At 39.5% G+C, this 5,680-nt stretch overlaps 1 protein-coding gene across 9 annotated transcripts in view; it reads right to left on the bottom strand.

Annotated features, from left to right (window-relative positions):
- MEGF10 (multiple EGF like domains 10) overlaps positions 1-5,680 on the bottom strand; it is a 163,801-nt gene that overhangs the window by 48,380 nt on the left and 109,741 nt on the right. The window lies entirely within an intron of this gene.

The raw sequence follows: 5,680 nt of genomic DNA, 5'->3' as shown, positions 1-5,680 counted from the left end.
TACTCAATATTTTTTTTTTTTTTTTTTTTGCGGTACGCGGGCCTCTCACTGTTGTGGCCTCTCCCGTTGCGGAGCACAGGCTCCGGACGCGGAGGCTCAGCGGCCACGGCTCACGGGCCCAGCCGCTCCGCGGCATGTGGGATCTTCCTGGACCAGGGCACGAACCCGTGTCCCCTGCATTGGCAGGCGGACTCTCAACCACTGCGCCACCAGGGAAGCCCTCAATATCTTCTAATAACCTAAAATGGAAAAGAATCTGAAAAAGAATCTGTATAATCACATCGCTCGCTGTACACCTGAAACTAATACAACATTGTAAATTACCTATCTTCAATTAAAATAAAATAAGATATATGCTTTCCCCATTTCAAAGAGAAAACTTTGTAGCAAACTTGAAACAAAATATTAATTCTCTTGGCTTTCACGCTGACATTAATTTTTAATTTCAGCCATGTGTCTGCTCTTTTCAAAGCTGAATGGCAATCATTGCTCCTCATTTAGAAAGTTATGTAACTAAATAAACAAAGTCCTCCTTAGATTTGGGAAAGTCTGAGCTACTGAAATCAAGTGTCCTCAACTTCAACCTGGGGAACTCCTGCCAGGAGACGGTAGAGATGTTGGGAGTTCTCGAACACAAAATTTTTATTAAATGGGGTTTTGTCCTCTGTTGGGAAGAAGGGCTACTAAATAGTAAGAAAAAAAAATTCACTTTATTGTCTTTTAAAAAATGGCCTAACAGTGTGGTCCCGGCATAAGGATATGCTCTAGGTAAGTTGGATCTGGTGGGAAGCTGAGTTGCTGGAGGGAATTGAGAAGAGAAAATCATCACGGCTCCATGGAATGCAAGACTAGCTATCGGGCCAGCCAAGTTTCTTCCTGACCAGGCAAGGTGACTTGATGGGACTTTCTGTAGCAGAAGGAGCCCTTTCTGCCAAGGGAGAGGAAGCCGGGGTCTCGTCTACCCGGAGCGCTGCCACAAGCAGGGTACCCTCTGTGAGTCTCAGCAGCCAATTCCCATGTGGCTCTCAAGTCATGCCAGACCCAGAGTCCAAAATGTAGGTCAGCACTGCATTTTTTCAGATGGGTACAGGGCGAGGGCAAGTGCATGATAATGAATCCAAGCAGACTGCAAAGCAACAGCAAAGAGGCTGAAAAGCAAACATTTTCCACAAGGCTTTGCATAGTTTTAATGACAGGGTGTGAGGACTAACAATACCAAGGCTGGATGGGATTCTATTTAAGCGCAGAGGTTAAATCTTGAGAACCCTTTGATATTTTTCTCCTTAACTCTGGTTCTGGCATGTATTTAGGGAAAAGGGCCTCCTGCAAATTTGGTTTCACAGACTATAGACATCTTTAGGCTTGTCAATGGCCAAGTCTTCAAATCAACCACTCAACAAAGCATTAGAAAAGTTCTGGAGTAATTGAACCAAGTTTATTTAGCAAAAATCAGATGTGTGCTGCAAAGTTACACATGAGTAAACCTATTTTTAGACCAGAGTATTTTTTAAAGGTACTCTATTTTTAACTTGTAAGAAGCTTTACTAAGCCAAGTCACTTAGTTTACTCCTTAAAGATGTAAACTTTGGAGAAAGAAATGCTATAGGACAATCATTGGGCCTCCTCATGGCTCCACTAAAGGCTGGCAAGACAGCTGGGCAACCTGTCTGTCCAGACGTCCTTGCAAGGCAGTACCAGAAAAAAAAAAAAAAGTTATGCTCAAGGTAAATAATATCACTAAAAGAAACCCAAATGTTATGCTTTGGACTCCAGGATTTTAACTCAGGAAAAAGCACAGCTCTAAAAGAGGGGAACAGGATAGAAATGTGAAGCATGGAAAAATGTCTGCCACCAAATGACAGGGGAGCAGTGTTTCTATTCTATCCTATCTTGGCAGAGACTTCCTTCTCTCTGAGAAAACAAAATCCATAATAGCTGGGCCTGACCCATATTTACCTTTCTAACATATACTTAAACATACTGAGTTTCTGTTTTAAATGGCAAAAAGCCATTTGAATTTTACTTACTAAAGTAGCCAGTAAAGTTTGGTTTACTTTCCCACTTCTTTTTTGTCAATGTTGTACTTGTAAGAGAATCCTGTTAATAGTAGTTATGTCTGCTTCCACCTACCACACCAAAATGATAGGTATTTTCCACCTTAAAAATAAATGCGATCATGCAGTAGCTTACACCCTTCTCAATGGCTGAATTAAAAGTCTTTGTCAAGCAGTCTTATCTCCCTTTTGGGCTCCTTTTTTTAAAAGAAGCATCATTTCCCAACAAATTTTATGCCCTTAATGTTGCTTCTGTGGTCCCATGTGGAATAAGAAAAGTAATCTTAGAAGTCATTAAAAGAGGAAATATTTTCTTAGGAGAGATGGCAGAGAGGCAGATAAAAATATAGCAATAAATATTGGCCATAGTAGAAATATGAAAATGTGAAGTTCCTATTTTATTTTTTTAGATTTTGAATAATACCCTGGAATTGGGAAAAATGGACAAGCATTAAGTAGAGATAACCTAATAAAACATGACAACAATACCCAAACCAATGAGGGTCACAGGCTTGTTTGAATATCATTTTGATTATCATATTGCATCTCACTGTGAACTTATGGAAAAGGAAGTGAGTTAGCACATAAGAGGTGCCAGCTTCCTTTTTCTCCTTTGTCCTTTTGAGCATGGCCCTCCAAGAGTGACCTGAATAATTGGGCCAAACCATGATTTAGTGTGAAAGAATCACATTCCTCATTAAACTGGGATCAATAGATCGGCTGCCTACCTTTCAAACATCTAGAACTGCTGCTCTGGGGAAATATAAAGAACACTGGGAAAGAGCCAACTTTTCCACAATCCCAGAAGCAGGAAAGAGTTCCTCCATTGAAGCCCAGTTTTGCATCCCCCAATTCCTGTCTCCAATTTTGGACTTCACCTCCTTTGGCCCACATTCTTCTTCACTTTCAGGGTGGTACAGAAGACAGCACGGCAGGACTATCTCGGGCTTCACCTTAACAGAGTCCATAACTGATCCACGGATCTCTCCGCTCAGCTAACGCGTAAGGAGCACCAATTATGTACGTGGACTCATGCTAGGCCATCAAAGGCCCCAGTGCGATGATGCCACGACAACCCATCAGCATTAAGAACACTCTTTTAATTCCTTCAGAAGAATTTTTGTGAGGATCTGAAAGCCATGCTCTCTCCACTCATACTTGGCTGTGCCGCATGAGATTTCCTCACCACGCTGTCCTCTCAATCGTCCCACAAACCCTACAGCCTATTATGGGGGCATCCCATGATCTGCTCTGCCTGCTTACAAGGTGCCCGTTTTGTTTGTTCTGTTTTCTCTCTGGCTGGGAGGGCCGTCCCCACATCCTGGGTACACTCTGGGCCAGCTGCCTGCGGTGGTACCTGCTTCCCTATGGCCTGACCTCAGTGATCAAGTTTCACTGACTTCTCAAAATAGGGGAAATGGCAAGTCCCCAGGCCTTCGGGCTGCTTTCCCCACACCTCCTGCCACAGATCGTTCTATAACCACTTATTGTTTCCCTTTCATGATGACAAATGTGCGTGTTGTCATTGTGTTGTGTGTGTGTGTCTGCATGTGTGTTAACTCTTGAACCCAGATAGTGAGAGCAGAATTGAGAACAGGAGTCATGTCATCAGTTCATCGGAAAAACAACAGTTATAAAAACAAGTGAAGAAGCAAGTTCCCTCTTCACTTTCCTTCTTTCTCTAGCTCTTTGCCAGCTTTGTCTCAAATCTAAAAGTCACCTGAAGATTAGCTGTTATCCCCTTTCCCTGTATTCTAAATAAGATGAGTATAAGCCAGCCTGTATGTTTGTTGATTTTGTGTTTCCTTGAATTTGAGACTTAAATCCCTACAGGGCAAGAAAACCATTATATTTAAATTTTTAGGGTCCAAAAATATTACACAGAACTATTATTTAGGGTTCTGCTTGGTCCCATGCCTCTCCTTTCCTGACTCATCTTTCTATATTAAGATGTTAATGCCACATGGATCCAGAATTCATCTAACAACGTCATTTTCCAAAATACAATCATAAACCAGGATGTAGGGCACAAAAACTTTCTGAGCAGCCCAATTACATGTTGTAAAAACCATGTGCTAAAGGTGTCAATAATTCATAACATCAAAAAACTAAGGAAAATATGTAGTTATATTAACAAAAGATGAAAAAGTTTTTAATGAAATTAAACAGATACTACTAACAAAAGTTCCTAATAAAAATAGGAATTAAAAAAAAAAAAACTACTCAAGGGGACTTCCCTGGTGGTCCAGTGGTTAAGACTTCACCTTCCAATGCAGTGGGTGCGGGTTCGATCCCTGGTCGGGGAGCTAAGATCCCACATGCCTCGTGGCCAAAAAACCAAAACATAAAACAGAAGCAACATTGTAACAAGTGCAATAAAGATTTTTAAAATGGTCCACATCAAAAAAAATCTTAAAAAGAAAAACTACTGAAGCATGAAAAAGACAGTAACAAACATGAAACTATACTGGAGCCATTTCCAATAAAATTAGGAAGAAGACAGGGATTCCCACTATTACCTCTATTTGTCAACATTCATTCAGAGGTTTAAATTAATGCAGCAACTCAAGAAAACGAAATAATCATTACAAATCTTGAAAAGAAGAGCCTAACTTGTCTTTATTTGTAGATGATAAAATAACCTTAGTATTTGCTAAAAATAACATGAGAATTAACTAAGAAGTTTGGTAGAGTGGCTAAATAAAAAAATATTCAAAGGCAAGCTCTTCTTTATCCAGAAATATCCAATTAAAAACTTAAATGGGATTTTTCAAAAATTACAAAATACTTATAAATAAATTTAATAAGGAAGTGCAGAGTCTAAGTGTGTGTGGGGGGGAAACACCCTACAGTATCTTATTAAAAGTCATAAAATTAGACCAGAATTTTAGAAAGAAAAAAATTAGAGAGGAAGGTTAAAGGAATTCTTAATTCACAGATATCACCAAAAAAATAATGATACCTAGTATCAATATAGTTTCTAGACATCACTCAAATTAATAATCGCTAGTATTTATACAGCTCATAGAAATCACTCCACTACAATAATAGCTAATATCTGCAAGTTTCAGCACTGTTCTAAATGCTTTAATGTACTCATTTAATCCTTATAACAACCCTAGAGGAAAGTACAGTTATTTATTTGAACATTATAGATTAGGATGTTTTCAAGGACACAGGTTCCAAAATCTTTGTTTTTGGCTATTATACTCTTCTGCCTCTCAAGCCTCTTTCTCTAATTTTACACACACATCTAGCAAGCTTGGTTATCAAGTCTTCCAGAATGCAACAGATTAAAGAGCTAATTAATTACAAGCCGTAAAAGCACTCTGGGTAACACTTTACCACCGAACACAAAAAAGGACAAGCAGTGGGTAAACCATAAAGCAGTAAAAACCATGCACCACACGAGCATCACGAGCGACCAGAGAGCCCTTTGAGTCCCACGGGGTCTTACTCTATCAGCACTGCACAATGAAACGACTGCTATTCTTCTTTTTTTTTAAATCCTTTTTTTTAAAAAACATCTTTATTGGAGTATGATTGCTTTACAATGTTGTGTTAGTTTCTCCTGTACAACAAAGTGAATCAGCTATATGTATACATATATCCCCATATCCCCTCCC

This window comes from Physeter macrocephalus, chromosome 8, assembly GCF_002837175.3.
Source record: "Physeter macrocephalus isolate SW-GA chromosome 8, ASM283717v5, whole genome shotgun sequence".
NCBI lineage: Eukaryota > Metazoa > Chordata > Mammalia > Artiodactyla > Physeteridae > Physeter > Physeter macrocephalus.
This window is presented reverse-complemented; position numbering and strand designations above follow the sequence as displayed.